The sequence below is a fragment of the Salminus brasiliensis genome, chromosome 4 (assembly GCF_030463535.1).
Source record: "Salminus brasiliensis chromosome 4, fSalBra1.hap2, whole genome shotgun sequence".
Lineage (NCBI taxonomy): Eukaryota > Metazoa > Chordata > Actinopteri > Characiformes > Bryconidae > Salminus > Salminus brasiliensis.
Genome location: NC_132881.1, coordinates 32,072,000 through 32,093,179, shown reverse-complemented (window position 1 = coordinate 32,093,179; position 21,180 = coordinate 32,072,000). Strand labels below are relative to the sequence as shown.

The 21,180-nt window shown below is 43.3% G+C and overlaps 1 protein-coding gene across 9 annotated transcripts in view; it reads left to right on the top strand.

The window, feature by feature from the left end:
- Positions 1–21,180, top strand: part of zmiz1a (zinc finger, MIZ-type containing 1a) — a 145,419-nt gene that overhangs the window by 24,809 nt on the left and 99,430 nt on the right. For all 9 annotated transcript variants that reach the window (XM_072678053.1, XM_072678052.1, XM_072678050.1 and 6 more), the window contains exon 2: positions 3,823–3,941. The gene's annotated coding sequence lies outside the window, so the exon portion shown is untranslated. The remainder of the gene's footprint in view (positions 1–3,822; positions 3,942–21,180) is intronic.

Genomic DNA, 21,180 nt, shown 5'->3' with positions numbered 1-21,180 from the left:
ATTCTCTGGTCTTGTCCCACAGCCTTCTATGCAGATGGGTGATAGGGGTTTGCCAAAGAGGAATAATGCAGAAAATGAAATGTTTCCATAAGATCTGATCTGGAGGTTTGGAGGTGGGTTGATGTTGATGTAGGTATAGGTACTGTTACACTGAATACTGGAATATGTCTCACAAGTGGTTACAAGGCAACAGCATCGACCCCTGAAAAGTGCACCATTCAGATGGTGCAATATCCCAAGGATTTTATTAGAAATGACCTGTTTGAAGGAAACATGCTCCAAACATTTTCTTGTTGACATTTATAGTGCAGCTCCACAGGAAATAACGGATGATGATATCATTCATTTGAAAGAGAGACAGCAGGACTAGGTGGAACACTTGACCTGTTTGTTTGGGGAAATGGTATTCCTTTGCTAATTTCCCTTTGATAAGTATCTGACAGCTCATAGTCAGGCGCTTTATCTCCGGCTGAAGAAAATGGTTTCTTCAGAGTGTGAATTGATTTTCGCAGGAAGCCGGTGCCACACAGCATCTGAAAGAGCTCACTGCTTTTTTAAATTGCACCCATTTTTTGGCTTTTCTATTTGCATGTAAATTATCAATTACTGCTTTTGGCAGGCCTCTGCCACCATACTTCTGTCTCAAATGAGAGAGTGCTGTTGAAGGGGGGTGGTGGGGGGGGGGGGGGGGGGTGCTATGTTATTTCACCTTAACAAATCATTTTAGTACTCCCCTCTCCAGCTGCAATTACCAACTGTTTGCTCTGTTGGCTACATTGATTTTTTTTCCCTTTTCTTTTTCTGCATGTCTCTGCATTTAGGCCGGTTGGGTTTTTGAAATTGAATGGAGAGTGTATTATGAGGAGGTAAGCTGTACTTTAACGTTCTTCTCGGTTTTAGGACGTCTCATACAGTATTATACACCGGAGTGAGACTCTCACACCTCCTCCACCGAACACTTCAGCTCTTCAGCTGAAGCATTTAGAAGTAGACGTGAATAAATCCAGTAAATGAAAGAAATGAGAGGTGCTTGTTACATCAGGAACTTTGGGTATGTTGCTATATTATAGGCATGAAGAGGGGAACTGGGAGACTATGTAGGGAAGATGGTAGGTACTCATTTGCTATATGATGGTGTTTTAAACGAAATCATATGTGATGGTAGGTCTTGTGCTTGTGCTTGTGTTTAGTTAGCTCTGAGCGGGCCTTTTTTTTTAGCCTGTTCTGTCTTGGTTTTGGCCACGTTGACACTGCCAAGCCATTACCAAGCCACTACCAAAAGAGCTACATACAGTAAAACTATAAAACCATTAAGTGTGTTTTTACCTGTATAACATTAGTATAAACACATACAAACAAATCCAAATAAACCCCAGTGATTGGCACATTTGTGCAACTGCTGATCTGAGATTTTTAGCAGTGTTTAGTGTTCGGAATGGCATTATAAAGAAAAACACCCATTAAGCAGCTGTGAATGTGTCTGTAAAGCCAGCTAGATTTTCGGACTGCCAGTAGCTGCCCTAGCTTGTGTGTCCTTCTTCAAAGCAAGAGCATATAACAGGTATGAGTGAGGCATCCTTCATACCTTTTTCTCCTGACGAGTCAGCTTCTAGGGATTGTTCTGGCCAGGTTCGAGTCAAGAAGTAAAAGCTGGCCGGCACGACGGTATGTCAGCCAGCTTTAGTCCAGCTTTGGCCAGGTTCTAATGACAGTGGAGACATGCTCAACATCGCCAGCTTGGCTGTGGCCCCACAGGAATCTGGCTCATGGAGACGCGGTGTTGGATATGTGAGGCATTCCTAATGCGATACCCACATGGATGGATGAAGCTAATAATGCACGTTAAAGACCATTCCTCACACACCATGCGAAAAAAGAGCAAGAAGCATTGGCTCAGTGTAATAACACAAGTGAAGGGTGTTGACGTGAGTGTGCGCGCTAGTTGATCCGTCAGAAACACAGCCTGTTCCTCCAAACATATTCCCAATTTTGTAAGCTGTTCATTCTATAGTTAATAAGCAGCGCCAGTGGAGTGATGTAGTGTAGTGCTATGCGTCTGTTCTATGATGTTGTTGTTGTTTTTTTTTTCCTGTCCAGACTTTTCCCCCTCCGAACGCAATTGCAGATCTGCACCAAATTTTCTACTACATTTATTTCCTCATGAATGTTTGCATATTTCAGTGATTGCTTTCTAGTAGATTCAGATATGCAGAAATGGCACTCTCTCTCTCTCTCTCTCTCTCTCTCTCTCTCTCTCTCTCTCTCTCCCTCCCTCTCCTGGAGTGAAGCATGTACTCATTTCAGTCACTCTAATTGTGTTTGTGTAAAATGGTCAATTGTTCCACTTGCACAAAGAATGAAGTAGGTTAATAGTGCTATTTTGCATTGAGACATAATGATAGAGAATTGAGAATGATAGAGAAATAACTCTGATCGCTCACAGTTATCTGAACTGAGCTTTGTGACAAAGACACTCAGCATGTAGTCCTCTTAGCAGAAATGTTCACTCACGGAAATCTCGATTTTCAAGCTTCTGTTTTACACAGTGCAGATTAAAATTAGCTGGTTGATTAAAATAACCACGGAAGGCTGAACAAATCTGATGTTTACGCAGACGCTGCGTTCTGTCAGTATCGAAAGAAGCATTAAGAGGTGTAAATATTGAATGGGTATCGCATCCTATTGCTTGACCGGGCCTGTGCAGCGCATCTCTGTCTCTGAGTGTTCGCCATCCTGTCAAATAAAAAGACGCACATCTCTCATGCTCAGAAAGCTGAGGCAGTGGGCCATTGAATCCAGTTAACAGCTACCCGAGTCGGGCCCAGTGTGAAGGACTCATCATTATCACCTGCGGATTCCTTTTACACAGTGCCGCTTGACCTTCCTTGGGCTGCCGCTCTGAGAGGGGCCCTAGCACACGGCCCTGGGGCACACACTCATGCCAAGAAACTCAAGAGTCTCCTCTGCCATCACTTATACAAAGCTAATAGCCACTTAATAGGCTTACCTGTCAATGTGCTATGAGTTGTGAGGTCAGCAAATTAGATTTGGCACTGACATGTACCACCACACATGTTTATGGCACTTCAGTTAGGTAAAGTATCGGCCCGTTCTCTTTTACCCACTCACGCCCGTGCCGTCCTTACCTTGCAGCGAACTGTGAAGGAGCTTACCCAGGCGTTCAGGAACCGCATTAAACTGTGGTAACTGCTATATGTAATGAATTTTGGATTAGGAGCGACAAAGCGGCTCTGTGATAACCTTTTTGGAAGGACACTGTAGGAGAGCAGGGGGGCTGTGCTGCAGCAGGATGCTGGGCCAGCTGCTTGCAGTTAAGAGGCCTGTGTTTGATGTCACTTCAGCACAACTAGGGATGTCCCAAAGTTATTCTGCCTGTGATCCCGGTCATTTAATATTGAGTGAATATTGAGTGAGTCCTGATGCAATATTTTAATTGCCATAAATCATACAGCCCATCACACTCCATAGACATTAAGCTAAGCAAACTCAGCCCATTATTGTAACAGTTACTTTACCAGTCGGCAATAAAGTCGCCTCATTTAATCATGCACCTAGCTTTGAAACACCGAACTGATGGTTTATGTTGTTTTTTTTTCTTTCTTTTCGACTACATTTGAAATGACTGAGTGAAACATGTCGCTGCCGCGCCAGATCTGCACAGGGCACATCACTGGTGCGGGAAATGTCAGCTCGTCAGGGCCGCTGCGTGCGAAGAGAATCACCCTGCTCGAGAGAGCGGCCCTATGAGGATAGTGTAATTTCGAGCTGAGCGTAACATGTCTGTCCTTTATCTGGTTGCAGGTGCGGTGGAGCCCAGTGTAGAGCAGAGCCTGGAGAGGGACCTCCCCCACGGACTATATGACGGGAGGGGAGGGGGAGGGGGGGCTGCTTACAAGTCGACAAGCCTGCAGAACAAACAGGTTGGTATGATGTCTTTTAAATTGTCACACAGCTTGAAAAAAGGAGGCGGCAGGAGAGGGGGTACTTGCATTTTTAGTGTTGGAGCCAGAGTAAAGCTGCAGTGCTGATGTCCTGTGTATGAGTTAAGTTAATATGCATGTCACACAAAAACCTTGTATCTTCCAAATGTCAGTTTTACAGTAATAGGGAAAAAAAACTCACTTTGACTTCCATTGAAAGTTAGGAAAAACGATTCCTTTTGGAGCATTTTTTTTTGCGCATTCATCAGGAAATTCTGAGATAGTGTTAAGAAAAAAGTGTTAAGATGAACACTATGTGGACAGTGACAGTACTGGTGTCATTCAGAGTGGATTGATGTGAAATTGTTGATGTTTATTTTTAGAGAAATTAAATGATTTTTCTCAGTGGTGGTAATTGTAAGCAGGGATCAGGTATCTACAAATGTAGAGATTTTATTTACTCTCCAAAATGGCCCGTAAACCTGTATGTGTCTTTTGAGTTTTATATGTAATGTTGATAATGACAAAATTGCTGTAAATCTGAAAAAAAACCCAAAACCTTTTCTTTATTTTGCTTTATAGTGCTCTGAATGTGCCTCAAACAAACAACTGTTTTAGGCCAAAAAGCTTTCTTAGATTTATTGTAAAACACAGAATTAGCAGCGTATTTATAAACATTTCATCATTTAATGCAATAGCTTTCAGTGAGGAAACATTTAGAGATGTTAAACTCATAAAACTTCAAACGTCAGGTTCCTTTCACCAGCACTGTGAACACTTCTGACTCTGTAAATTTCTCTCGAACTGCATACTTTACTTCGAAGCGCTGTAAACCACGTTGTTGGCCTTCTCAACTGAATTATGCAGAACATTAAATTGGTGGAATTTCTACTATAAAAATGAAGTATTAAAGAATTGAAGCTAGATTTCTGATCAGACTGAATGAGACTGTAGCCAAGCTTGTTGAGTCCTGCAACAGTTACGAAAGAACACAGGCGTAGAGGGAGCACGAATAGGTCAATTTTCTTGTCACTATTTGTCACACAGCTTTAGGCCTTGTACATGAATCATAGAAATCCAGTTGTAGTGTTTAGCCCTTTACTGTGGCTTTTTACTCACTTGTTTGAAACAAAGGGTTTAATCTTAACTGCTGTGAAAGTGAAGTGTAGTTATGAATATATGAACATATGTAGATATGTAGCTAAGAGAGTGGGGAACTGCTTCCATGCAGGCCCTCTTCAGATATTGATGCACTGTTGTAAAGAAATGTAACACAATACACACGCCGCAATGTGCAGATATTTACAGCATCAACCCCCTAAACCCGAAGGGACTGTTCAGCAGTCGTGACCGACTTATCACACGCAAACAAAACCCTGAGCCTTTAAAGAGCGTAAACTTGGTGCGCAGAGGGACAGCCAGCAGTTTTCTGGACCATTCTCTGTGAAATGTTTGCACATTGGGGAAGCTTGTGCCCAGCGCACTATGAGCATGACAGCAAAGCACTGGGTTAATCTGAGCAACCTGGAGGCCTGTGAGTAATATGTGGTGGAGGTGCGGCCGAGGCGTCTGGTAGTGTTTACTCCCTGCATCTGAGCCTGGCTCACGTCTGTGGATGCCTCGGGCCCGCAGGGCCCCAGCACCTGCATAATGGAACAACAGAGCAAACGTTGTTGGGGGAGGCTGGGCGGGGGTGGGGTTGGAGAGCAAGAGAGAGGGGGCGACAGAGAGGGAGTCAAATAACAGAAGCTTGAGCTTCTTACTGCAAGCGGTTCGCGTTCTTGATTTTGACGTGCACCAGGAAGAGATTTTCATGACTCGATAGGCTCGTATTGATGCGATTGAGCATCCTCGGCCTCGTTTCATAAGCATTCATTTCGCCCTGGTATAGCTATAGCTTTTTTCCCTTCCCTTTTCCTGCTATCTGGCATTCTGTGGCTGAAAACTAAATTCTTTGAAATGACTCTTCAGTGCCTTACACAATGATTTAAAAGAATATATTTATATAATTATCCCCCCCCCAAAGCTTTTTAGTGAGGGATTAAGAATTGGGCCAGGCAGAAAGAGGGAAGGAGGGAGGGAGCAGGCGAGTGAGAGAGAGAGCGCGAAAATAAATAAATAAGGGCGGCGGTAGTTAATCTCGCTTAGTGCAGTGTGAATGCTGAGCAGTGCTGTGGCCTGACAAACATCTGCCTCACACACAGCCGAGTGGGATCAGCTAAAGCGATTAGCGTGCTAACGTCAGCCTGTGGAGACTGGCGCTCGGCTACAAAAGCCAGAACGCCAGGCTCTCCTCCCACACTCCACCTGGAACACTGACACACACGGGGAAAGGGAGAGAGAGGGAGAGAGAGAGGCCCAGCTCCAGCAGCAGCAGCCCGCCACACACTCCAGCTCTGCACCCAGCGCTCTGATACTCATCTGCAAATGCAACAAAGCGACGAGTAGCTCCGAAGATCCAACAATCTGGTTTAGGATAACAGATGCTTATCGCCGCCGCCGCCTCCTCCTCACCCCCCCACCCCTTTATGTCAGAAGTGCGGCTTATTAATTGCAAAGTATGTAATGAAATGTGCTGTTCATTAGGGTATAATTGTAATTTTACACTTCCTTTGCACTCAGACGGGGCCTCTTTCAGATAGAAGAAATCCTTCCGTTGTGACTAGCTAAAAGAGACTGTATCCTGCACAGGCTTTCACAGTTAACCTCATTAAAGAGAAGGAGGGGTGATATTTCCTGCAAGGGGTTTCTCTTGCTGTTTCTTTCGTTTTTTTCCCCCCCTTTCCCTCTGCCTTTCACGCGTGCACTCTCTTGGTCTCTCCCCTCTTTGCCCCCTTCTTCTGCCCCCTCCCTCCCTCACTTTCTCTCTCGCCCGCGCTTTCTGTCTTTCTTTCCTTCACTATCACTCCTCCTTTCTCTCTCTCTTTCTCCCTCTCTCTCTCTCTTTCTTGCGCTCCCCTTTCCGCCCTGCTTTCCCTCTAATCTTGAGCCATTCCTTAGCCTCTAGCCGCAGCATAAGCAGTGCATAACTGTACTGTGTGTGTGTGTGTGTGTGTGTGTGTGTGTGTGTGTGTGTGTGTGTGTGTGTGTGTGAGGGGTTGGGGGGGTGGGGGGGTTGAAGTTAGAGGGTTAATCTGTTCTTCAGACACCCAGTCTCTACTGTCCAGCCCGGTTAGCTCCTCACACCTGGACCATTACAAAGCCTAGCAAAAGTTTGGAGACACTTTGTCTTTGAAATTTAAAAATTCTGAATTTTGTGTTATGTTCAGTAAAAAAAAGCATATTAATGTTGAAAATAATAATAATAATAAAACTAAACAGCTTTTTGCAGTCTGAATGTAGTGCAGATACTTGATACATTGTGCTCAGCTTCATGTTGATCACCGTTTCCGTTTTGCTCCTAATGTGGTTTAGACACCTGGTTAGAGTGCTGATGAGAGTTGGTCTCGAGACTAGGGTATTAAAATAATGCTAATAAAAGGCGGTACTCTCTCAAGTGTATATGTCACAGATATTTTCCTATTTTCATTCCATTAGCTTTTTTTTTTTCTCCAGATAAAGGCGGTTAGGCCTTAAACCGGCAGATCGCTGCGAGCCGATAGACGTTTGTATTAAACATATTGCTCATTTGTGCAGCGTTTTATTTGACGACACCTTTCTGGGAGGAAACAGAGTCGTGATGGATCTTTCCTCATGAAAGCAGATGAGAAGAGTTCACTGTTTCTGTTTTACGTGCGCTCAGGGTGATGTTTCGGATCAGGAGAAAACACATTTCTGAGGAGCAGCTCGTGCCAGAGCGCCCGTGGTATGCAGGGAGAAATGAACTTGACAGGAAAGTTCTTTCTGGGAGTGAGCTTGTGCCACATGGTGTACATGATAAAGTGAAAGGATGTCAGCACTCACGGGATTAGCTAACGCCACAGGAATTAACATCAACATCGCAGCTCCTCTAGCGCCCAGGAGTTCAGCCCTGTTTGATTTCTGGCCCCCATGTGGTGTTTACTGGTGGAGAAATGTGCTCATCGGAGACAAAGAAGGCTACTGTTTTAATTCTTCTTTTTCTTGTTGGTGCTGTTTGGTGGGAATGTAACCTCTGCTTGTTTTGTTTTTTTCTTTTAAATACACAAGGTTTCATCTGTAGAGGAAGGGACAGCAGACCAGGATCAGAGAAAAAACTGCCTGAAATGCTTCAGATTAGGTCCAGATCAGCACAATAAAAACTGCTTTCGCAAAAATCATTTCGCTGTTTGAGAAAAGGAGAATTTACTATATAAGTATTAAACTATTAAAAATACTTGAGCATGAGAATTATTTTTAACCCCATCGAACATTTTGCTGACCACACATTCAGAGACTTTGATATGCATTTGATGGTAAGCACTAGATATCTAAATAAAATCGGAATTCTTCTTAAACCGGATGAATGTTCAGCTCAGTCTTTATATAGTGTAGAAATTCAACAACAGCACTGAGGCGTCGCATTTTGAAAGGAGAAGAGCAGGTTTAAAGGCAATGCAGCTGTGATTTTGGCGTGACATCCCCCGCAGCCAAGTGAATGTATATGATTTTAATGTCAGCTTGTTTATTTTTAACCTCTGGTTAAATAAAGAATTCTGGCCTGCTCCATGCATGTACACTACAGCGTTGATATTATTTATATTTATTACATTTTACTTAGTTTATTTGATTTCAGTTTAGTGGCTTTCTGCAGGCATACAAGTGGCTGCCGTTTATTCTGCCTTTGTCAGTTAATATAATGTGATACTCACTGATGCTGTTGCATTTACTTGATATATGAACATGACCTAACAAAGTCCAAAAAATGAGCTCCTGCAGTTATTCAGGAAAAGGCCTGTCACAATAATTATATTATCAACTTGGCGTACGATGTATGGACATGGCCTTGATTATTTTTGCTGACCAGTATTGTGTTCACTTGTGTGTTTGTTTGCATAAAAACGAACATTTTAGCCATTCACACGGTTCTGTTCTTTTCGTCTATCCGAAAGCAGCAGTGCCATCTATTACGGAGGAAAAGCGTGCAGTGCCCACGCTGACCAGTGTATCAGTAACCGAGCCTCTGTTCACACAGAGAAATGGAACTTGGTTTTTAAAGCAGCGTTCCACAGCTCCCGTTTTGGCTTTGAGTTGAATGAGCGAGGACAGCGCATTAATAGGAACGAGCCAGTGTGTCGACTTTTGGTTGAACAGAGTGACAACGACAAGTGGCAAAACAGCTAACCTGAAAGCTCATCTGAAACCTAACCATGGCATCCAGCTTTCTGAGCTAGGAACAACAACGGCAGTTGGAAAAGGAGCCTTCCTGACAGTTGGCTATTACCACTGCTTATTTTTGCTGAACAGTATAAATATAAACGTGACCGCTCAAAATGTAGAACGCCCACAGATGGCATAACTTGCCATATAGCCAAAGAGATGCTGCAGTAAAATCAGCATTGACAAATATGCTGCGGACTTTGACAGTCTGCCCAAAAAGAAACAGATTTTCCAAACCTTAAAACTATTCAAATTGATTGTGTTTTTAAACGGTGTAATTGACTTATTATGAAATTCTATTATTATTATATCAATAGCATAAAATAGTCTTATGCTTTTATTGTGACAGGCCTATACTTGTTGGGTATCCAACAAGAATAGGCAAGCAGCCATACATAGCTTTAATAAAGCAATTAACAGCAGGGTAACCAAGAAAGAGCTGATTGTGATATAGAACTGGCAGCAGATGTAAACCGGTCAGAAATATTTATCCGTTAGATTGGGGGCCCTGTGGAAAGAGGCTATGAAATGCCACTGTGAGCTGTCAGTCATATTTGACGGTTCACAGTTGACAACTCATGATCAGTAACGAACAGTAACAGTAATATCAGTATATAACAAAGCATAGAGTTTAACTTTCTTGTATGTTATTTACGTTCTGTTGCACAATATTATTATTAATAAGAATGATTAGTTAATTTGGTATCTGTATCAGTCACAGAATGTTAACATAAGTTGGGCCAGTGTTCTCACTTCTCATGTCGCCTTAGTGCTTGCATAAAAAACGTCCACTCTTCAGTGCAGGACAGATGTGGCGTTTGGTCTAAAGATATCTCTTCTGCCTGGCAGTGCAGTGAGCACTCTCTCTCGCTCTCTCTGACTCTCTCTCTCTCTTCTTTTTTTTTCCTTGGATGTCCTTCAGTACACTTCAGGAGAAGGCTGAGAATGGCATCCCTCAGGACACTGCATCTGTGCCCTCTTTATGCAAATGACAGCAGCACCTAGGGAGAGTTGTCTAAAAGGGGTCAGAGTTTGTAGCAGAAGCCATCCTGAGACCGGGCCAAAACCGCCAGCCCGCTGGTGTTACAAAACAGGCTGCTAGCACTCTGTGTGCCTGGAATTTAGTGGGCCATCATGAACTCGAACATACTGCTGAGAGTGTGCAGAACAATATTTAAGGATGTGAAGCATATAAAAAGGTTTCGATATGCAATCTTCAGCATAGCGCCGCATATCCTCGAATAAGCGGCCGCAGTGGGCTCCCCGTATTCCGCTGCGAACACATTATCCGCTCCTGGCTCGGAAGGCAGTCTTACGTCCTGCCTTTAAAGACATATTGGTGACCGTATTGGTTCTGAAAGTGCGGTATACTCTTCCTTTGTCAATTACTCACGGGTGCAAAATAACATTTGAACCATTAAATGGACGCAAATGTATGCCGCCCTTGACATGAAGTTATGTGATTACAAAAGATGTTTTCTGTTGGCCTGTCAGGCCGCTCAGCCGTGATGAATGAGCGTAATATACTGTGCATCAGGAGTGGACACATTCATTAAGGGCCCCCTATAATTTGAGCGATACACTTAGAATGCTACTATCGCACAGAGGCTGATTGTTTCTGAATGATCTAATCTTGTTGTGTTGCGTCTCCCCCCATTCATGTCAGTAAACAGGAAAACAATGCGTTCATTTGAATAATATCACAAATGGTGTGGTTCCTGGCAGTCCCGGGCTGAGCTGAGTGAATGGTGCCAACCCTCGGGGTCTGACTGAGGAGAAATAAATCACTGCTGTTCGCACAATTACAAACCTGTGTACTATTCATCTGCACGGGCTATATGAATTACTTATCCGAATGTGTCTACAGATAGCATCGCAGTCACAAAAGCGCCGTTCGCAGTCAGAGATTGATATTTTCATATTCTCTGAAGCAGTTGAGCGTGTGTTTGGAAGGGGAGAGTCTGGGTGGTATAATTGGAGCATAATTTTGAAATTGAGACTATCAAAGAGATTGGGCAGGGTGAGTTGGAGTGAAACTTAGTGTTATTTGTGTCCAGCTGAGCTTTAACAAAGCTTGAAGCCATCAGAACACACTGCTTCTCTCAGCCACAGATTACGTGAATTCCTCTCATTTATTTACTAATGATCGGGGCAATGTGAGAAAGTGGTGTAACCGTCTCCAGTTGGGGGATAGAACGTTCTGGCCCATTATGATCCAGTCCAGACTTGCATTAAAACGTGTATTTATTGCACTTCCAATTTTTATGTGTGATGCATAGCAGGCAGCGTGCACCGTCTTGGCTGCTGGCTCTTGACGAAGCTCCGTTTTGCCGGGATCTGACAGCAGTCATCCTGATCCTACACTCTGCGTCCACTCACTGCTTTGCCAATCGTATATTTTCGCTCTCTCTATTCAGACGTGGGCTCTTTATGAACTCCATAAAGCGAGACAGATGTTGCAGGCTGGCTTTGCGTTCCTCTGGCTCCTCCTGGTTGGGACTGGGCTTTGTGCTGGTTGGACGCACCAGCAGCACCTGCAGATGTTGCCGCATATCGCCAGCGCTGGCTGGCCGAGGCCCCGCCTGGCAGACCTGCTGAAACAAAGCAATTAAGTAGCTGCAGTGCGGGGGGATGTTTTATAGATTCAGTAAGGATGTGTGTGAATGCGCGAGAAGAGGGAGGAATGCAGGCGAGGGTTATAAAAGCAGCAGGAGATTCCAGATCAGAATGGAAATGATTTCATCAGCGACGAGGCCTCCTCCGGCTCCTCTCCGTCCAGACCAGTGGAGGTGGAAAAGTGTCCAGCCTGTGTTTATGACCTGCGTGTTTACCTTAATGAAGCGCAGGGCAGGCAAAGGGGCCTCTGATGTGTGTCTAATTAGCAGAAGGCATTGCAGACCGGCTATTAAACTCCGAGTCTTCTCTGATTACATTTGAGGATGGTTCTCAGTGCTTAGGATTTCGGGAACATGTTTGTTCTTAAGAAAGCCTTTGGAGGCTGTTGACTTTTTCCGCGTCTAATTTCAATCTATTTTAACACATTTTGAATAGTTCAGAAAAGCCCAAAGTCATATTTACTTCAAATGTAATCAGCCGAGACATGTTTGGAGTTTGCTTGTTTAGTTTAAGCACTGCTTAACAATATGAAGTCAGTTGACTGTTTGTAAATTGACATTGCTCTCAATCAATTGCTGCTTAGCAGCTATCTCGGTTAGCGGTTCTTTGCCAAGCAAGGGAAAAGGGTTGAGGGTGGTCTTGTTTCTTTTTTCTTCTTATTTATTAGTACAGCTGAAAACGTTAGGTTTGGAAAAGCACATCCACAGCTCAAACTCTGAACGGTTAACTGTTTGCTAATAACAGAGCAGTACAATGATAAGATTCTGTTGGTGAGCAAGCTGAGGTAGCATTTGTATGAACTTGTTGATCCAAACATTGGCATTTATACTTTTGTCTGACGCTCTTATCCACAGCGGCTTATTTCTGAATCCTGTCATACAGGTAGCTGAAGGTAGCGTCTTCCCTTATACTTATACTGGTGTAGTGTGGTGCATTTGTCCTACCCGAAACCTACCCGAACCTTCGTCTGCCGCAAGGAAGTCCAAGTTATTACTCACTATGCTACACCAACCACATAATGACCAGTATGGGTAAAGAGATAAATGCTTAAGCACTCATACAGGTGCAATAGCGGTCATTGAGGTTTGATTAAAGACCTTGTGTACAAGACAGCAAACCCACTTTGGCATCTAGAATTGCACTAAATAGCTCAAAAGTTAGCTTTTGTGGTAGCCCAACTCAAAGACCCAGCCTTCACCACTCAAGCCCTCCTGATCTGGAATGGAAACCTTGGTTTATCTCCCAGTGGCAAAAAGTCCCTAAATTAAATAAGGTAAACACGGTTTTCTGACCACTTAATCTTCACCATCAGCCCATCAACCACCGAAGATAGTTGCGAAGGTGAAAACATTAGTATCAGTCGCCATAAAGTCTTTTATAAAGTCTGTTATTTTATTATTTTGCCATATTTGGCTGTAATTAATATGCTTTAAGATTAGGATCACAATTACTTAACCCCCTATTACACACTAAGGTGCATTACTCAGTAGCTACAGGGATTTCTGTACAAACTGCTGGGGCTATTCTTTGGTAATAGAAGTTCGTAAGAACACTAGGCTGTTTAAGAGGTGAAGCTGTATCACCTATTGTCTAATTGTAAAAACGTTTCTTAAGTTTCGGCGCATCCCGTACTGACGCTCACGTATCTGGGACTGACACACATCACAGACAGAATGATGACACAGTTGCATTCCTCCTGGCATTTTCTCCCAGCCGCAGACACACAAACAAACAGATCCCGCTGTTTTGAGAAGCAAATAGCTGCGTGGCAGGATGAGTTGCAGCACATTGTTGTGCTCTCCAGACCCGAGATAGCGGAGAGTGAATTATTCTCAGCACCATGACCTGCTTAATTGAGAACGTCTGAGCCTGTCTCTGGGTTATGTAGCGGGCTCCAGCAGTGGCTCCAGCCCCATCTATCTCGCATGCTCACGTCCAACTGTTGGCCTGACCTCTCACACTGCAGCCACAGTACGAAAAGTCAGCGTGCTTAAGCTGCGAGAGAGAAGCGAGAGGACGGGAGAGCGAAGGAAAGAAAAGAAGAAAGACAGGGGCAACATTTAGACAGCTGCACGCGCAGCGTCATGTATCCCTGTCTGTCAGAGGGAGATATTTCTGTCTCCTTAATGTGGCCCTCAGGCTTCCAAGCGGGCCATCTCGATGTCATCACCATCACCCCGCTGTCGCTGGCTAAAAAGGCCCGGCTGCTCGCATGCCCGCAGTACAGAGTGTGCTGCAGTGAAAAGCCCGGCCTGCGCAGGGCCTAATTGGAGTGCGCCAGAAAGGCTGTTTGACTCATGTGAAATTACTGGGAGCAGTGTACTTAATGGGAAAGCGTAGAGGAGTGACAGTAAGGTTGGGAGACCACCAAACGCAGTGGCACAGAGAGCTAGATTCAGTTGTTGTTTATTAATATATGTGTGAAGAAGAAGATTAGCAGAGTGTGTTATCTAATTTTCATCAGTTTTTGATTTACAAAACAAGTGACATAAATATAATTACATCGTTACACAGTTATGTATTACCTTAATGTGTTAGTTAGCACTGCTATACTTTGCTATATCATGCAGACCTGATTTGTCCTTGCATTTTTAAAAAATAGAAGTAAAGATTATTACATTTTAAAAACATTCAAAGTTCAATGCCTTTTTCCATACTGTCCATATATAGAAACTAGGCTTTGAAAGCAGTCGGAATTATTTTAGTGTTGTGTCAAATCAATGCATTTTCATATATCCTTCAGCTCAGCCTCCCGCAGTTAAGCCGTGCCCGTTCACATTAAAGTTATAAGGTGTTTCAGCCCAGCTTTTTTCTGCTACTAATCGTTAAATCTTAAGCTTATTTATTCAGTTTTTAAAATTCACTTTTAAGTTAAGAGACTAAATACAGTCCAAAAATGTGAAATATGAGCCCTTTAATGTAATAACAATCATTCAGTTCAGAACAGATTGTTAATTAAATGATTTATTACATTTTTAGGGATTTATTACATTCTTTCCAAAGGGGAAAAGATTGTTTATTATTCTGCAAAACAAGATTCAACACGCAACACGAACGTTTAACCAGTTTAACCCCTTATGCTTTGTGACTTTTATTACACCCTAAGGGTTACTAATCGTTAACTTCATGCAAAGCAGTGCAAACTGGCTGAGTTGTCCCTAGGTGACTCCAGTAGGGGAAAAAAGCTAGAAACCACTGGTGGTTAATTACAAAGAGGTTCATTACAAAAGATCTCCTCTTCTTACAAACACAAGGGATCTTCTGACAGATCTTCTGCTTGTTTCAGTGAACTAGGAGTGAAAAATAGCTCATAGAAGAGTGACTATCATTTCAAAATGATGAGACTTTCATGGATTGACTGTACTTCTTGTATTGGCACTGCTAGCAATAAGCCCTGTCTGGTATGGTTGGACATGAGTGTGTGTTCAGCAGTGGCGTTCGGTAGTTGCGTTCTGCTTCCAGGGCAGGGCTGCTGCTCACATTCCTGACAAAGGAATGATGTCGCTGCTTGCGGAGTCGCAGCGTTTTCCCTCACTTCTCATTTACAGTTGCTCTGGCATGTGTGACGCGCCGGCGTATCGGTGACATCTGAACTGTGGGAGCAGAATTCAAATCAAAGTAGCGAGGGGAGAGATTTTTGTCAGCGCTGCCAACACCTCTCGTGCGCACCGGGTTAGATTGACGGGTCGAACCTTCTGACGTTCGCCCAGCACCCTGCGAGCAGACTGCGTACTTGACGTTGAGCTCCCGGAGTACCCCAATTTACTAGCAAATGTGAGCAGAACACATGGATACCTCATTCATGTCAGCCATCCTTCCCTAAACCTGTTGTGATTAGGGCTTATCGCTAATTGGCAGCAGCTTCGTTATAGGTTACGCTTTATGAAGCAACTGCCGCAGTACGTTATGTTGCGACACGGAACAGCACACCAGACATGCAACAGAACTGACGTGTGTTCGTGTTAATCAGGATTAGGATCAGTTGACATAGTAGCCTGCAAACGAAACATACAACCCTCAAGCTTCTTCTGTGTTGGTGGAGTTCTTGAGTATAGCATTTGCTGAAGATGCCATAGCTTGCTCATACTCCTGTGCTATAACGTCATGTCAAGTCCCAAAAATAATGTCAAGGCCCAAGTCATGCTAAACCAGATTTTCCTCACTTTATTAAAATAAGATTTGAGGTAGCATGTAAATATTTTTCAGATTTCCATACAATCCAGAAGAGAACTAATTTGCTGTTTTGTGGTGCCATAAAATACCCTTACATAGCCAACAATTCAGAAGCAGTTTAGCCCTGTTCACCAAAGTCAGGGGTGTCAAACCATATCCACAGGTGTGGCTGCAGGTTTTTGTTCCAGCCAAGCAGAAGCACGGGTCAGTCATCAAACAACAAGTAGAATCGGGTGTGCTGCTGGATGTTTAGAGGGAGAACCCACAGCCACACTGGCCCTCGCAGATACAGTCCTTGTTATAAGGAGTATTTCAGCCCTGGCTGCTTTGTGAATGAAGCACAATACAATGCAGCCAATCAAAACAGAGATCATTTACATAGACGTGTCTTAAAAGCACAGCATGAAAAGGACCTCTTTAGTTGTAAAGGATGAAGAGAAGCTAAGGCTTCATGTACAAATTATAACAAATATACACCTATGCATTTTTAGGTGCTTAATAAATTCTGAAATCATTTGAATGAAAGAATATAGTTACAAATAAGTTAATTATGCTTGAAATATGAAGTTATCAGCGCAAGAACAAGGAATATAACCTTGAAGTTAAAATATCTGTTTAAACTCCATTAAATACAGTGCCCATTTTTATAGTATAAAAATAGACAAATACAAACAAAAAATGTGTGTGTGTGCGTGTGTATGTGTGTGTGTGTGATAATAATAGTACATATTTAGTGTAGTGGGAAACAACACTGCTTTCCCTGTGGCACACTAGAGTTCGATTCCCCAGCAGTGCAAGCACACCACGCTACACCAATAAGAGTCCTGGGGGACGAGTCCTAACACTGACTTCCCCCACCTGTGTAACACGATTCAAATGTGAGTCTCTCTGGATAAGAGCATCAGCCCAATACCATAAATGTGAATATTAGACTGTACATATATTAGATTATAATTTGTTTTATTAGATTATTAGATTTTCTTGTCTCTTGTACACACAGGCTGTGAGTAAAACTATATTTAGAAATATTGATCCACTTCTGCCTGTATTGATCTGCTTACCACCAAGACTATTGATAAAAATTGCTGTATTGATGCATTAACCACAGCGCTAGTTGTGATGTGCAAATGTGAGACGTAGCAAATGGAGAAATTAAAGACTTTGAGGTGTGGTGGAGGGGAGGGGGGTGTTAGGTTGTTTGTAAAGATTGTCTTGTAACCCTCATGGCTCGGATGCTTTCACTGTGAAATGTGATGTGGGTGTTTACGCGCTTTAGGTTAACATGGCTATCTGTGGGGGAAACCTGACCTGACGGCCCTGTTCTGATGAGGCGAGCGCGCGGCACAGCACAGCTGCAGAAATACTCCACTCTCTCCGAGCTGCAGGGACATGCCAGTATTTTCATTCCTCACTCGAGGCATTTCCGAGCACTAACAAAGGCAGAATGAGGTGATGAAACTAGGGAGGAAGCTGCTTTCCAAAAGCACCAAATTATTTTGTGTGCACGCACTGGTGACCCCGCTCCAGCAGGGGCAGTTTACTACTGCATGGGCTTTTTTGGTGCCCCCCCAAACACACTCTTTAGTTTGTAGAGTTTGTGTGTTAGTAGAGCTTCTTTGTTACTGTAGATACACTGCATCACACTGTGTTTCTGTCCTCCTTGCTCACATGTTTACAGCTCAGTGTATTGTGCTCTTAAAAAATAAGAAAATGTTCCCTGGATGCCACTTAAGAAAAGCTTTTTCCCCCATTCTGTGAGCGAACACTGCATTATGGCTCTTGATGCTGGAAAGTTACAAGCTACTGCCCAGGTCACCATCCTGAGAAGCACCTTCCCTCAGGGAGTGAGAGTTGTTTTAATCCCTTCAGAAGCTGCCTTCTAGCCTCTAATAGGAGCCAGCCAGAAGAATGCCGCCGCCTGAGCTGGAATCCCAGTCATCTTTGTCGAGTTAGGTTCAATCTCACCCCATTGACCGTTCGGGAGGCGCCTGCTGAGGGCCGACACTGAGAGCCTTTGACAACTAGATGCCAATAAACAGGGATTTGGCTCTCCAGAGAAAATGGCCCTGGTAATTGTTAGGTGCGTTTAGGCTCCGCTGTGGAGGGAGGGCCACCGCGGTTCTGTGCGTTTTTCTGCCCGACATCATGCTTGTGAAAGTGTCAGTCAGTCCCCTGCCCGCGCGCATGTCTGTGGCTGTCTGCTCGACTTGGCCCAGCACTAGAGGCCTGGCTGAATGCTGGTGGTTGGTAGGCTTGGCCGCTTGCCTGTCTTACTGGAGTTTGAATGAAAGGGCCCTTGTGAACTTGTGGGCTACTGTGGCATTTTCCAGCTGCCAAGCTAAGTAATTAAAAATCTCAAATCTATACATACCTGCAATATATATATTTTAAATATATTTTTTTAAATTACACACACACACATTTATGTATATATATATATATATGGACACACCTGTGTGCTGATGCTGATCATCATTTAAAAATTGTAAAACCAAATGCTAGGGTGACCATATTTAATCAGGACACTGGGGATGGGTTCTGGGTTCAAACAGACCCAAATTGTAAGTTGAGCTGAAAGATGATGTTTTGGTCATGTTGAATATTAGGGCTATTTGTTGGTCTTGCTAAATGAGTAAAATGCTCCAATATTACTTCTAATCATTTTTGGTTATTTGACTTTTGTTTAAAGTTAATTATGTTGAATATCAGTCATTTTGCTATTTTATGATTCTTAATTAAATATATACTAGATTTTAATTCTATCAGCAAAAGATATTTCAGATGTTTTCCTTTATTTTTTCAGTCATAAATGAGATCTGAGATTATAATCAGTCCTGAAACAACCAAGACTTGCTTAACCTTAAATGTGATTCCATTAACTTACATTGGAAGTTAACATTAAAATTATTTTACAGATACTTATGGAATGATAACTTTAGCTAAGAACAGAAAATGACCAAAACACAACGACCAAAATACACTACTGAATTTCTGATGGTACATTTAATATCAGTTCCTTTTTTGTTCTCCTTAGCTCCCATTTCCAAGCGTATTATTTACAACAGCAACAGGCTGTACAACAAATATATACACTCGTGTGTACAAACACTCCTTTGGAGATGAAACTTCCAGATGTCGCACTTTGTAGCTGAATGAGTCTGCGCTAATTGACAGTAAGTGAAGAGGGCTGTTTGTGAGGCTGTTCTGCTCAGCAGCAGTGGCAGTGCACTCCAAATGTTGGTATTGTGTTTGTCTTTCAGGTGCTCCTTCAGATGTACACGTTTTCAATACGGTATCTTATGCCCAATTAAGTCTGTTCACAGCAGCGGATGCCTCTCAGCTGTATTCCGCGTGCTCACGTCCTCCTGTCGTTCTCTCTTGGACTAAAGTAAACCAGTTTGATCCATAGCCGGAGAGAACAGATTTATCCTCTCCCCAGGGACTTACATGTGCGTGAGATCACGAGTGTGTCGTCTTGTGCCTTTTTCTCAAACGGCGATGATTGAAATTCAAATGTAATCCCAGCAAAATGCCAGAGCTAAGTTTTACACTGGGTTTCTGGCGATAGCTGCTATTCTTCCATTGATGACCCTTGTGGCTTTGCTTCTCCCCCTCATTATCGTATTCAGCGGAGCACTGTGGAGTGTGCTCTGAAAGGCTGCTTTCTCTCCCCGAGTCCTGCATCATGCTCATATGATCAGTCATTGTATTTAATTGTGTGTGCAATGTCTCATTCCATAGCGCCATTGGAGGAGGCCCAATCAGCCGAGGAAACGCTCTGCAGTCTTTATTCTCTGCAGACAGAAGCTCTGTGACCCACAGTGTGTGAAGGTAAACAAAGGTTTACACCACACACAAAGGCACCTGCCAGATAATTGGTGCTGAATGGCTGCAGAACGCACCTCTCATGCTCACCTTCTTCTCGCCCCCACACAAACAAACGCGTGATCCAGTTAATGTCGAGGGTTCACTCGCTAACAGACCAAAAAATAGGAAAAAAAGTCTCTCTATCGATTTGAGCCCTAAATGAATTATTCAGATGTGTGCGTGGCGTGTTTTGCAGGCCGCTCGGCTTAATGGCATCCATTGGAGATTAATCCTGGTGTAAGACGATCACAGCATGAGAGATATTGTGCCGAAAGTCGCAGCTTTTTGCCTTTCCTGTGTGTGGCAGAGAGACAAAGCTGAAACCGGCGGAATTTATTTCACCTCTAGAGGCCCCAAAATAAACAACTCGCAAATCAGCGCTGCACTGCCTTTGTCATGTAATTTGCTGTTGCACGCAGCTCTGTGATAATGTTTTGTAAGCAGAGCTCTTAGCATCAATATTAGGTCAGGGGGAAAAAGCATATGCCCACGTTCCATTTTTCTCTCCGGATAGTTTTTATACGCCGCAGTTAGGAAGTTAAATCCTAGCTCTTGTTCAGACTAATTCTGCGTCATGATGGACTGGAATGCCAGGCTTGGCTGGGGTCTGTGGAATATTCCCATTCTATTGGGAGACCGTGCACGGCGTTAAACACTCCGACCCTATTTATAGGAGGCCTTTTGTTTCACAGAGCCAGAACTGGAAAAAATGATCATATATAATTGAGAGCTGGGCAATATGGCCGATATTTTATCGTATATAAATTATGTTATGGTGATACACAGTATGCTTTGCTAAGCATGTCGAGGCTTAAAGAACACTGATCAACTCATCAACTGCAAGTTTCATTAAAATTAGCTGAAGTGCAGCAGATGTTGAATAAGGGCGAAAAGGTCTGTCACTACTGCGGTTAATACATGTGATGTATTTTGCCTGTGATCACATGTATCGTGATAAATATCGTGTAGCCCTAATTATTATCGCCCAGCCCTAATCATATTCCTGATATATCCATTAAACCCACACATCAGCACTGATGGTCATTGAGATAAATAACATTAGAATATGTCACAGTATGCCTTTCTGTGTGTAGAGTGGATAACATCTGTACTTAAAGCAGTGTTATGCCATCATTTTCTGGTCTTGCCCCCCCCGGGAGTACAGTTTATATTTACTCTACTGTGGTACTTAGTAATCGTGCTATGAGCGCCAGAGCGACTCTCTGGAGCAGATAAACATAAACCTATTGACACCGTGTCTAATGCCGAGCATGGGCTAGAGGGGTATAAAGCCCCCAGTATTGAG